Genomic DNA, 14,376 nt, shown 5'->3' with positions numbered 1-14,376 from the left:
GCACGACAGTCCCTGTCCCTGGCTGGAGTGGGGGGAGGGAACACTGAGGAAGGTGAACCCTGTAGTGCAGGAGCAGGGAGGAAGCAGTTCCTGGGTGCATTGAGAAGGGAGTATAAAAGGTGGGCACCATCTTAGTTCAGTGCAGAGAAGTCTGAGCAGAAGTGGCAGGGAGCAGGGGCTCTGCATGAGCTCTGCTCCGGAGGCGGGCCTAGTAACAGAGGCCCAGGCCTGGAAGAGGGAGAAGGAAGGAAGAGGAGCGGAGAAGGCTCCAGGAACGAGGAATGAAGGGATCCCAGGGGTGCGGACGGGCGAGTCGCCACCGCACGCCCGAATCCACCTGCGTGGAGGGGTCAGGCCAAAGGGGGAGACCGGTCCCCGAAACTAGTGGAGGCAGGAAACGACCCTCAGCTAGAAACCAGAGGCTGTGACATTTTATGTGGCGCAGCCCCTCGCTACACCCGCTACGAAGGCACCACATAGGGTCAGGGAAACTGGCGCCAAGTTTACCAAGAGGAGGCCCGAGGCAGCGGGACAGAAGGGTTGGTAAGAAAGGCCAGACAAAGGACACACAAAGGGGGTCCTGTGAAGCGCTCCAAAGTTATCTGGGAGTTGTCTGAGCCCCTCACCTGGTGAGCACAGTACGACGTGGGCAGCCGTTACCTGCAGACATGGTCTGGATAATAAGAACTGTGAGTAAAGGCCCTGGACTGCATCACTGACTCCGTGTCGTTACTGCTGCTGCCCTGCACCATCACCCCCATCCTCCGCATACACTGCCCTGAGGCTATACTCCTCCCATGGGGAGTTATGCTACGCTCTGCTGCACCCACAACACCAGCCTCAGCGGTCTGCCCTGCAGCGGCGGTTCACTCTGACCGCAATCCACGGGTGGCGTAGTCGGACATTTAAACATCAAAACCACATAAATAGTTCCGCCACTGGTTTGACCACCCTGAGCCACAGAACCGGGTCGCCGCCACGAAGACTACAACCACCAGCATCCACCAAAAAGGGTCCGGCTCCGGGTGTCCCAAGGCCCAGGGGGTGCATCAGAACATTTTCATCACCTTTCACAATCACCAATGGGACAAGGCAGGGATGTCCTCTGTCCCCTCTCTTATACATCCTAGTGACGGAGCACCTGCTCTCATCAATTCGCCATAACCCCAATATTAGGTGGATTGAGGTGGGAGGCACCGAGTACAAGTGCTCTCTATTTGCTGATGATGTCCTAGTATATATCACTCAATCACATATATCCATCCATGCTGTTATGGCTGAAATAGATCACTTTGTTACATGGTCAAACTTTAAAATCAATGCAGCGAAGTCTGAAGCCCTCGATGTCTCCCTCCCCAAATCCATATAGGATTCCATCCAGTCCAACTTTCCCTTTGCCTGGCCCTCACAGGGTATCAAATACTTAGGAATTCCTATTCATAGAGACCTCTCCCATCTATGTTATCTTAATTTTGGGCCCTTTATTGAATAACTCCATACAGACCACGGTTGGCAAGTTAGAACTGTAAGATTCACTATGTGAACCACTGGTGTTTTGTGGAAAAGCACATGTACACTGCGTTCCAAATTATTATGCAAAAAGTGTTTAGGAGTGATAAGGGAAGAATTTGTTTGTTTGTCAGTTAAACTCATTGATGGTGATGTGTGTCAGGGCTCTTTATATCACTGTAAGCAATTGCAGACACCTGTGCTAATTAGTTTGGCAGGTGTGTCCAATGAAAGGCAAGACTACTTAAGAAGGCTGTCTCACATTATTAAGCAGCCTACATTTTCTGCCAAAATGGGAAAGAAAAAGGATGTGTCGGCTGCTGAGAAGCAACAAATTGTGGAGTGTTTAGGTCAAGGCATGACTACAATCAACATTGTGCGATGATCAGGATGAAGTGTCTTGGCAATCAAGAAGTATGTAGCTGATTCACAGTACACACGTGTGCGTGCTGATAAGGGAAAATTGAGGACTCTTTCCTACAGGCAATTACGTCAGGTTGAAAGAGCAGTGGCAAAAAAGCCTTGTCATAGCAGCAGACAAGTTTTTGAAGCTGCTTGTGCCTCCAACGTCCCCCGAACAACAAGATGCAGGGTCCTTCAGAGGTTTGCAGCTGTGCATACGCCATCCTGTCGACCTCCTCTATCCACTTCACACAAGCAGAAACGGCTCCAGTGGGCCAAACATTACATGAAGACTGATTTCAAAACTGTTTTGTTCACGGATGAGTGCCGTGCAGCGCTCGATGGTCCAGATGGATGGAGTGGAGGATGGCTGGTTGATGGACACCCCACGCAAACATGGCTACAGCGCCAACAAGGAGGAGGTGGAGTAATGTTTTGGGCTGGAATCATGGGGAGAGAGATTGTCGGCCCCTTTAGGATCCCTGAAGGCGCTAAAGATGAACTCCATAATGTATGTGGATTTTCTCAAACAGCACTTCCTGCCATGGTTCAAGAAGAAGAACCGTGTATTTCACAGCAAGATCATTTTTCTGCATGATAATGCACCATCTCATGCTGCACATAAAATATCTGCATCTCTGGCTGATATGGGCATAAAAGGGGACAAACTTATGGTGTGACCCCCATGCTCCCCTGACCTCTACCCCATTCAGAACCTTTGGAGCATCATTAAAAGGAGTGTCTATGATGGCGGGAGGCAGTTCACATCTAAGCAACAGCTCTGGGAGGGTATTCTGTCCTCATGCAAAACAATTGAAGCAGAAACCATCCAAAACCTGACAAATTCAATGGACGAGAGAGTTCAGAAGCTCCTTTCGAACAAGGGGTCCTATGTGAAAATGTAACATCACCTAGAATAAAGTTTTGAGTTGAAAACTGTTTGATTTCAGTTTCTAACAACCTGCTAATGCTTATAATTTCAAAAATGACCATTTTTTTGGTCTTTATTAAAATGAAAAGGTTGATCAAAAAGTTTGGGGGATCTAAGAGTGTGGCAACCCAGTAGTCATGATTACTTCGAATTCTGACAATATGAGGGTCATGCTGCAGGTAGTGCAGCAAGAAGGCACTTATGTGTCTTGCTCATCTCGGAGCCCCAAAATTATTTTCCGGGCTAGATGCAGCTAAAAATTATTATTAATTTTAAATCTGGTGAAGCTTTAGCATAGATGGCCTAATAGGATCAGTGCTGCACACTGCTACAAAGCCCAAATTATTTTCCAGTCAAGATACAGATAAACATGATTAGTAATTTTAAATCTGGTGGAGCTTATTATAGATGGCCTAATAGAATCAGTGCTGCACACTGCTACAAAGCCCAAATTATTTTCCAGCCAAGATACAGATAAACATGATTAGTAATTTGAAAGCTTAAAACGGTTGGCAGGGTGATTTTAACCAATCATCAAGCTTTTACTCTCCCCAGGATGACACAGGGGTAGAAAAGTCGTTTCGGATCCATGATTTATTCATCTTTATGAACGTGAGTCTGTCTACATTATCAGTGGAGAGCCGCGTGCGCTTATCTGTCAGCACACCACCAGCAGCGCTGAACACACGTTCAGACAGAACGCTGGCTGCGGGGCATGACAAGATCTCCAAGGCGTAAGTGGCTAGCTCCGGCCATTTATCCAGATTGGAAGCCCAAAAAGAGCAAGGGTCCAGTGACACAGTCGTGGCTTCAATGTTTACTTGGAGATACTCCTGTACCATCGTCTCTAGGCGTTGACTATGTGTCAGACTTCTTGTCTCCTCTGGCCTTGCAAAGGATGGGCTAAAAAAGTGGTGAAATGATTCCGCAAAATTGATGTTACCAGCAGATACTGTGGTTCTGTTACGGTTTGAGTGCTGAACACTTGACGGTCCCACGGTTGGCAAGTTGGAACTGTGAGATTCACTACGTGCACCACTGGTATTTTGTGGAAAAGCACATGTAAGATTCTGCAACAGTCTCTGCTGATACTCCTGCATGCGTGCATCCCTTTCTATGGCAGGAATAATTTCTGCAAATTTACTTTTGTACCGGGGATCTAACAGTGTGGCAACCCAGTAGTCAGGATTATTTCTAATTCTCACAATTCGAGGGTCATGTTGCAGGTAGTGCAGCAAGAAGGCACTCATGTGTGTTGCGCATCCAGGAGCACCAAGTCCCTGTTGTGTTGGTGGCGAGGTAACAATCATGCTTCCTTCCTCTGTCCTCTCCCCCCAACCTCGCACAACAGAAATGTGATCAAGGTCTCCCTCATCTGATGAGTCTTCCATCAGTTCGTCCTCCACTTCTTCCTGGGCTCCTGCACCTTCCTCACTAGTTTGGCTGCTACCATGCGCCCTGGTAAAACCATCTCCCCCACCCTCACATGCCTGCCGCCTTGGTGCTGCCGACCGTCTGGACCTTGCAGATGTTAGCCCTTCCGCATACAACTCCTCCTCCTCTACTTCCTCCACCTCCTCTTGTGCCACCACCTGACTCCCAATTCTGTTTAACATGTGCTCCAGCATGTAAATCACCGGAATAGTCATGCTGATAATGGCATCGTCAGCACTAAACATCTTCGTCGCCATTTCAAAACTGTGCAGAAGGGTGCATAGGTCCCTGATCTGAGACCACTCCTCCAGCGTGATTTGCCCCACCTCTGAATCTCGTTGGCCCAGGCTATACGTCAGAACGTATTGCACCAGGGCTTGTCGGTGCTGCCACAGTCGCTGCAACATGTGCAGAGTTGAATTCCACCGGGTAGGCACATCGCATTTTAGCCGGTGAAGTGGCAGGCCCAACGACTTCTGTAGAGATGTAAGTCGCTGAGCTGCGGGATGCGAACGGCGGAAGTGAGCACACAGCGACCGTGCCCTCTGCAGAAGGCCATCTAGTCTGGGATAGTGGGCTAAAAATTGCTGGACAACCAGGTTCAACATGTGAGCCATACAAGGCACGTGTGTGACATTGCCCCGGCGAAGGGCCGCACCCAGGTTTGCAGCATTGTCGCACACGGCCTTCCCTGGTTTCAGGTCCAGTGGAGACAACCATTCATGAAATTGGTTCTCCAGAGCTGACCACAACTCCTCAGCTGTGTGACTCACATTTCCCAGACATTTCAATGTAAAAACCGCCTGATGACGTTGAGCCCTACTGCCAGCATAGTAAGGAGGTGTGCAGGACACCTTCTGCGCAGTTAGAAAGCTTGTGGCATGACCAGACAGGCTTTGGGTGCAGGTGGAAGACCGAGAGGAGGTTGAGGAGGCAGAAGCAGTGGAGGAACTTTGACATAAAGAGGATTGACGCACAACTCGTGGGGACGGCAAGACTTGGACAGCAGCCCCTTGTCCTGCTGTCACCATAGTTACCCAGTGCCCAGTCAGCGACATGTAACGCCCCTGTCCATGCCTACTCGTCCAAGTGTCTGTGGTGAAATGCACCCTGTCACACAGAGTTTCTCAAAGAAGCGGTGATGTTGTGTGCGACATGCTGGTGGAGCGCAGGCACACCTTTCTTTGAGAAGTAGTGCCGACTGGGCATCTGGTACTGGGGCACTGCGACGGACATAAGGTCTCGAAAATCCTCTGTGTCCACCAGGCGGAAAGGCAGCATTTCTGTAGCCAAGAGCTTGCAGATGGTGAAATTCAACCTCTTAGCTTTCTCATGGCTAGGAGGAAATGGTCTTTTACTTGTCCACATCTGAGGGACCGAGGGCTGGCTAGTGTGCTTAGACGGGGTTGATAAGGGTGTCCCCGGCAAACTGCCGGTCTGTGAGGAAAATGCAGGCGGACATGTTAGTTTGCCTTGATCCAAAGGTGGTGCTATCGATGTCGGACAGCGCTCAACACCAGCTGGTGTTACCACCTCCAAAGAAAATGATGACCTGCCAATCACGCTGGCTGTTGCGGGTAAAGAGGTGGCAGGTCTGCGCCCCAAAACAGGTGTGACTGCTGTCCCCCCAGTCACAGAGGATGAAGAGGCCGCGGATGCACAAGATATGGCAGACGGTGGTTGGCCCGGCCGGCTAGGCCGCATTGTAGCACACTGAGCTTCCCACTGCAACTTATGCTTCATGTCCATGTGCCGGTTCATGCATGAAGTACTCAAACTATGTATTTTTTGGCCTCTACTTAGCTTTTGCTGACAAATTTTACAGATAACACGAGTTGGGTCATCTTTATCGATCTGAAAAAATGCCCAGGCTATGCAAGGCTTAGCACCCATGCGACCTGAAGAGCCACCACGACTTGTGGTGAGAGGCAGAGTTGTGTTTGAGGATGCAGTTGTTGACGTGCTTCCAGTACTACGTCTCTGTCCAGGAAGGCGCAACCTGACCTCGTCGTCACTAGCATCTTCCTCCACCTCCTCTGCTGACCTCATCTCTTGGCTGATTGTGGGTTGACAGTAAGTGGGATCTCCAACCTCATCATCATCACCCTGGACTGGAGTATTTGTGAAGTTGAAGTTGATGTGGAGGAGAGCCCACTTAAAGGAGCACTTGATATCCGCTGAAGCACCTGCTGTTTTTGTGCCTCATCTGGAATTTGTAGCGATTGGCGTGGCCGTAAGAAACGGATCTTATCACATTGTCCGCTAAAAGAAGTAGACATTTTAGTTTGGCTGGAAGATGGTCTTTCTTCTGCAGATGTTACTGTTGCTTTAATACCTACCCCACGGACACAACCTTTTTTCCCCTTCCCAACACGCCTATTCCCCTTTCCACCAGCAGCAGGCCTTTTTCCACTCATTTTGGTGGTTAACTAATTCACAACTCTGGAGTTGTTTACACAAAAAAACAATGGATGGGAACCGAGCAGAGCTGAGTGGCCAAACTGTGGTATTAGGCCAAAACTATTGGCTGGGTTAGATGCAGAAAAAAATTATATTCAATTTGCAACCTGATGGAGGTCTGTATAGATGGATTAATAGAACAAGTCCCACACACAGCTAGAAGCCCAATATTTTTTCAGGGGTAGATGCAGAAAAAAATATATTCAGTTTGCAACCTGATGGAGGTCAGTATAGATGGACTAATACAAGTCCCACACACAGCTAGAAGCCCAATATTTTTTCAGAGGTAGATGCAGAAAAAAATATATTCAGTTTGCAACCTGATGGAGGTCTGTATAGATTGATTAATAGAACAAGTCCCACACACAGCTAGAAGCCCAATATTTTTTCAGAGGTAGATGCAGAAAAAAATATATTCAGTTTGCAACCTGATGGAGGTCTGTATAGATGAATTAATAGAACAAGTCCCACACACAGCTAGAAGCCCAATATTTTTTCAGAGGTAGATGCAGAAAAAAATATATTCAGTTTGCAACCTGATGGAGGTCTGTATAGATGGATTAATAGAACAAGTCCCACACACAGCTAGAAGCCCAAAATTTTTTCAGAGGTAGATGCAGAAAAAAATATATTCAGTTTGCAACCTGATGGAGGTCTGTATAGATGGATTAAAAGAACAAGTCCCACACACAGCTAGAAGCCCAATATTTTTTCAGAGGTAGATGCAGAAAAAAATATATTCAGTTTGCAACCTGATGGAGGTCAGTATAGATGGACTAATACAACAAGTCCCACACACAGCTAGAAGCCCAATATTTTTTCAGAGGTAGATGCAGAAAAAAATATATTCAGTTTGCAACCTGATGGAGGTCTGTATAGATGGATTAATAGAACAAGTCCCACACACATCTAGAAGCCCAATATTTTTTCAGAGGTAGATGCAGAAAAATATATATTCAGTTTGCAACCTGATGGAGGTCTGTATAGATGCATTAATAGAACAAGTCCCACACACAGCTAGAAGCCCAAAATTTTTTCAGAGGTAGATGCAGAAAAAAATATATTCAGTTTGCAACTCGATGGAGGTCAGTATAGATGGACTAATACAACAAGTCCCACACACAGCAAGAAGCCCAATATTTTTTCAGAGGTAGATGCAGAAAAAAATATATTCAGTTTGCAACCTGATGGAGGTCTGTATAGATGGATTAATAGAACAAGTCCCACACACAGCTAGAAGCCCAATATTTTTTCAGAGGTAGATGCAGAAAAAAATATTTTCAGTTTGCAACCTGATGGAGGTCTGTATAGATGGATTAATAGAACAAGTCCCACACACAGCTAGAAGCCCAATATTTTTTCAGAGGTAGATGCAGAAAAAAATATATTCAGATTGCAACCTGATGGAGGTCTGTATAGATGGATTAATAGAACAAGTCCCACACACAGCTAGAAGCCCAATATTTTTTCAGAGGTAGATGCAGAAAAAAATATATTCAGTTTGCAACTCGATGGAGGTCAGTATAGATGGACTAATACAACAAGTCCCACACACAGCTAGAAGCCCAATATTTTTTCAGAGGTAGATGCAGAAAAAAATATATTCAGTTTGCAACCTGATGGAGGTCTGTATAGATGGATTAATAGAACAAGTCCCACACACAGCTAGAAGCCCAAAATTTTTTCAGAGGTAGATGCAGAAAAAAATATTTTGAGTTTGCAACCTGATGGAGGTCTGTATAGATGGATTAATAGAACAAGTCCCACACACAGCTAGAAGCCCAATATTTTTTCAGAGGTAGATGCAGAAAAAAATATATTCAGTTTGCAACCTGATGGAGGTCTGTATAGATGGATTAATAGAACAAGTCCCACACACAGCTAGAAGCCCAATATTTTTTCAGAGGTAGATGCAGAAAAAAATATATTCAGTTTGCAACCTGATGGAGGTCAGTATAGATGGACTAATACAACAAGTCCCACACACAGCTAGAAGCCCAATATTTTTTCAGAGGTAGATGCAGAAAAAAATATATTCAGTTTGCAACCTGATGGAGGTCAGTATAGATGGACTAATACAACAAGTCCCACACACAGCTAGAAGCCCAATATTTTTTCAGAGGTAGATGCAGAAAAATATATATTCAGTTTGCAACCTGATGGAGGTCTGTATAGATGGATTAATAGAACAAGTCCCACACACAGCTAGAAGCCCAATATTTTTTCAGAGGTAGATGCAGAAAAAAATATATTCAGTTTGCAACCTGATGGAGGTCTGTATAGATGGATTAATAGAACAAGTCCCACACACAGCTAGAAGCCCAATATTTTTTCAGAGGTAGCTGCAGAAAAAAATATATTCAGTTTGCAACCTGATGGAGGTCTGTATAGATGGATTAATAGAACAAGTCCCACACACAGCTAGAAGCCCAATATTTTTTCAGAGGTAGATGCAGAAAAAAATATATTCAGTTTGCAACCTGATGGAGGTCAGTATAGATGGACTAATACAACAAGTCCCACACACAGCTAGAAGCCCAATATTTTTTCAGAGGTAGATGCAGAAAAAAATATATTCAGTTTGCAACCTGATGGAGGTCTGTATAGTTGGATTAATAGAACAAGTCCCACACACAGCTAGAAACCCAATATTTTTTCAGAGCTAAATACAGAAAAAAATTATATTCAATTTTCAACCTGATGGAGGTCAGTATAGATGGACTAATAGAATGATGCTATGCCCAAAAGATTTTACTTCACTAGGTGCAGTAAAAAAATTGGTATTCTATACACAGGTGGTATATCTTGCAACACAGATAGGCTACTCCACTGACTAACACACTCTGCAATAGGCCAAAAAGGATTAGCTTTGCTAGATTCAGCCAAATGCTGTGGAAAAAAATTGCACAGCACTGGCACAGACCTGCCTGGCAAAAACTGATAGGAACTGATGTAACCTAGTCCTGAAAAGGACTCCAATTACAATTAGTCTTTACTCCCACAATCTATCTATTTAAGAGCACAGACCTGCCTGATAAAAGTCGTAGGAAATGCTGTAACCTAGTCCTTAAAAGGACTGCAATCACAACTATTCCCTACTCCCAAGCTATCTGTAGATTTGTGCGAAAATTGGCTTGAAATTAACAAGGTATAGCGCACACAGCAACAGCGGTGCCGTCTAACACGCAGCTGCAGCAGTGAGAAAATGGTGGCGACGGGGAAAATGGCTTGGTCTTATAGGGCAAGGACATGTGACATACACTGCCAATGACACATGCCCTTGCTTGTGTGAAAAAAAGCACTTCGCTCCGTGTGTGCGCTGCTGATAGGCTGACAGATTGCACCTCCCCACTGCAAATGCGGGAAAGAGAAAAAAAAATGGAGATCTTCATTGTTCCTGCAGAGATCCATCCCCTGCCCCTCCCCCCACCCCGCTGTACACTCAAACTGCGTATTAACATTAATTTTCATCATTACTGAGAAAAAATCCAGTTATGATTTTGGTGCACGAACAGTTATCGAACATAACCTCGAACAGCCGAATTTTTCTCAAATTGTTCGTGTTCGCCGAACGACTCGAACACCGCCCAAAACAGCTCGAATTTGAGATTGGCGAACAGTTCGAGTAGAAAAACGCTCATCTCTATTCAGTATCAAGAAAATGATTGTTACATTCTTGAAATTTTTTCTGCACATTAATCAAATATTTGAGTCATCTAGTGACATGAGATGTAAATGTTAGTCAGCGTGCTGATATAGAATATTATATTAGTAAAAAGTGCAGTTAAAATCTTGTGTTGTAAAGTTAGCTTGATGGACTTTTTTGGTCTAGACATGTAGTGGTACAATTATATCTAATTGAGCATTCGTTGATTATTGTGTTTTTTTTTCCTATTTTTGTCCTTGTTGTATTTAGTCGCCCATCTGTCAGCCTGGCCACATATTTGAAGTATCCAATGTCTGAACAAATATTAACGATCTGAACATGATCAAGCATACCAGCTTTCTAAACCCCCCCCCCAGAAAAAAAGGGTAAGCAGACCCGAAAATGTGACTTTCGCCTTGAAGGAAGTTCACTGATACTAAGAGACCTAGATAATAGACTCATGGAGAGGTGTGTGTGCTGAGATTATCAAGATTGACATGAAAAACAATATTTCCGTCTTTCCGATTGGGTGCTCAGCTGTTACGTGCAATTTTCAGCTGCATATTTTCCATGTAGCTCCTATCATGAAGACCTTTGTGTTCACAGCACTGCAGAACTAAGCACATTAAAGCCATCAAAAAGGTGGCACATGGCCTTATGATTAATTGTACAAGGGTGAATAGCGCATCAGTTTTACTAGTTACTTTTTAATGGAACAATAATTACCTCAATTTGCCCGCACGTTTTTCCTTATATCATAAATAGATTTTACAATGTGGGCACGTCAGATTTTTACAACATTGTACCCCGTACTCATCCATCTTTAGAAATGTCCATTTTAGAACCAGAACAATAAAAAGAAATGATGACAAATACTACGTCATGTATTTTACTGCAATAAATATCCTAAGGTGTTGGTTGACTTACTCTTCATAATTAATGTTTATTCCCCTTTAGAATATTAAATCATTATATACTGAAACATCTTAATAAATGCCTTATCACCAGCTGATGAGAGAATTTGGCCCAATTCTCCCTATGTGCAGATATATAAGGATCAGTCTCAAAGCCATCATCAAAATATAACTTTGAGTCTCTGAGAAGTTCAGAACTAAGACAAGAAATCAGTCATGTCTGGAATCAAAGGAGGAGCAAACTGCCAGAAGAGCTCATGCCAGAATCCATGCCAGGACCCCTGCCAAAAAGTACCTGTCTGTGTAAATGCTTGCCAAGACCGTAAGTTACTCTTTTTTTTGGTATTGTTTGTAAACTTTACAGATTAATTGGCATTATAGAACTTGCCTCCAGAATTTTATATTAGTCGTCTTTTTGTTAACAAAGATATTAAAAAAAAGCAATGTACAGTTATATGAAAAAGTTTGGGCACCCCTATTAATCTTAAGCTTAATGTTTTATAAAAATTGGTGTTTTTGCAACAGCTATTTCAGTTTGATATATGTAATAACTGTTGGACACAGTAATGTTTCTGCCTTGAAATGAGGTTTATTGTACTAACAGAAGATTTGCAATCTGCATTCAAACAAAATTTGACAGGTGCATAAATATGGGCACCCTTATCATTTTCTTGTTTTAAATACTCCCACCTACTTTTTACTGACTTATTAAAGCACTTTTTTTGGTTTTGCAACCTCATTGAGCTTTGAACTTCATAGCCAGGTGTATGCAACCATGAGAAAAGCTACTTAAAGTGGCCACTTGCAAGTTGTTCTCCTGTTTGAATCTCCTCTGAAGAGTGGCATCATGGACTCCTCAAAACAACTGTCAAACGATCTGAAAACAAAGATTATTCAACATAGTTGTTCAGGGGAAGGATACAAAAAGCTGTCTCAGAGATTTAACCTGTCAGTTTCCACTGTGAGGAACATAGTAAGGAAATGGAAGAACACAGGGACAATTCTTTTTAAGGCCAGATGTGGCAGGCCAAGAAAAACATCAGAAAGGCAGAGAAGAAGAATGGTGAGATCAGTCAAGGACAATCCTCAGACCACCTCCAGAGAGCTGCAGCATCAACTTGCTGCAGATGGTCTCACTGTGCATCGGTCAACTATACAATGCACTTTGCACAAGGAGAAGCTGTATGGGAGAGTGATGCGAAAGAAGCCTTTTCTGCAAGCACGCCACAGAGTCGGCTGAGGTATGCAAAAGCACATTTGGAGAAGCCAATTTCTTTTTGGAAGAAGGTCCTGTGGACTGATGAAACCAAGATTGAGTTGTTTGGTCATACAAAAAGGCGTTATGCATGGTGGCAAAAAAACACAGCATTCCAAGAAAAACACTTGCTACCCACAGTAAAATTTGGTGGAGGTTCCATCATGCTTTGGGGCTGTGTGGCCAATGCCGGCACCGTGAATCTTGTTAAAGTTGAGGGACGAATGGATTCCACTCAGTATCAGCAGATTCTTGACAATAATGTTCAAGAATCAGTGACAAAGTTGAAGTTACGCAGAGGATGGATCTTTCAGCAAGACAATGATCCAAAACACCGCTCCAAATCTACTCAGGCATTCAGGCAGAGGAACAATTAACAATGTTCTGAAATGGCCATCCCAGTCCCCAGACCTGAATATCATTGAACATCTGTGGGATCATTTGAAGAGGGCTGTCCATGCTCGGCGACCATCAAACTTAACTGAACTTGAATCGTTTTGTAAAGAGGAATGGTCAAAAATACCTTCATCCAGGATCCAGGAAATCATTAAAAGCTACAGGAAGCGACTAGAGGCTGTTATTTTTGCAAAAGGAGGATCTACTAAATATTAATGTCATTTTTCTGGTGAGGTGCCCATACTTATGCACCTGTCAAAATTTGTTTGAATGCAGATTGCACATTTTCTGTTAGTACAATAAACCTCATTTCAAGGCAGAAACATTACTGTGTCCAACAGTTATTACATATATCAAACTGAAATAGCTGTTGCAAAAACACCAATTTTTATAAAACATTAAGCTTAAGATTAATAGGGGTGCCCACATTTTTTCATATAACTGTATGTAAAGGTTAGGTTTAGCTCACACTGAGGCAAAGTAGGTACTTTGAAGAATAAAACTTCCATTCATTTCATCCATTAAAAACACGGATATCCACAGTTAAAAAATATAAAGCGATTCTAAGGCGTTTCTGGCATGGCTGACCTTAGTAAATCTATTAATATGATTTGCTGCGGTATGCCATTCAGCTGTGTACTTCACTGTTTGACTCGAAACTTTCTATTGAGAAGAATAGTTGACTATGCTTCATTGATACAGTAAAGTGATGAAATCCTAAGAAATGGGATATGTTGTGTATTCAAATGTAATAATAAATAGTGTTTTCCAAAGAAATAAATCTAAACATGTAGAAAAGGTAATTGATCTAGATATTCATTATGACAGACATATTTGGAGCTAGGAAATTGGTTTTAACGTTCAAGGGTAAACTGTTCAGGAGGGATTGTCCAATAGTGGACAATCCCTCCTCAACAGCTGATATGTCCATCATTGTGCCTCCCATTGTTATGACCACTGCAGACAATCAGCCGTCACTGATTGGACTGCAGCCTTTACTATTACATAGTTAATACAGTTGAAAACAGACATGTCTATCAAGTTCAACCAAGCATACTTTAGTATATGGCTTTTTTTATTTTATGATGGACAGTTTAGCTGTTATGAAGAAGTTATCCACTTGTAGACAATCTCTTTAAATTGATGACTTTTGATACGTTCTTCATAATGGTTTTCCACTGCCTGTAATATGTATTCTCAATGCTACTTTTTATTATGCTGTGAATATTGTTGCTTTGTGCACAATAATGTGGTTTTTAAAATTCTTTATATATTATGGACACAAGATGTCAAAATGGAAACATGGTCTTTCATATTTTTGGACCAAATACTTTAAACTTTTCTGTCTAGATTAAACATGATAGAAATGACTGCTGGAAGATTAATTTTAGATCAGCCATCATAATACTAGAGAATAATAACACATATC

This window comes from Phyllobates terribilis, unplaced genomic scaffold, assembly GCF_046119375.1.
Source record: "Phyllobates terribilis strain yellow unplaced genomic scaffold, ASM4611937v1 Scaffold_5__5_contigs__length_657084704, whole genome shotgun sequence".
Classification (NCBI taxonomy): domain Eukaryota; kingdom Metazoa; phylum Chordata; class Amphibia; order Anura; family Dendrobatidae; genus Phyllobates; species Phyllobates terribilis.
The sequence above is the reverse complement of the archived record's forward strand: the minus strand, read 5'-3'. Positions refer to the sequence as shown.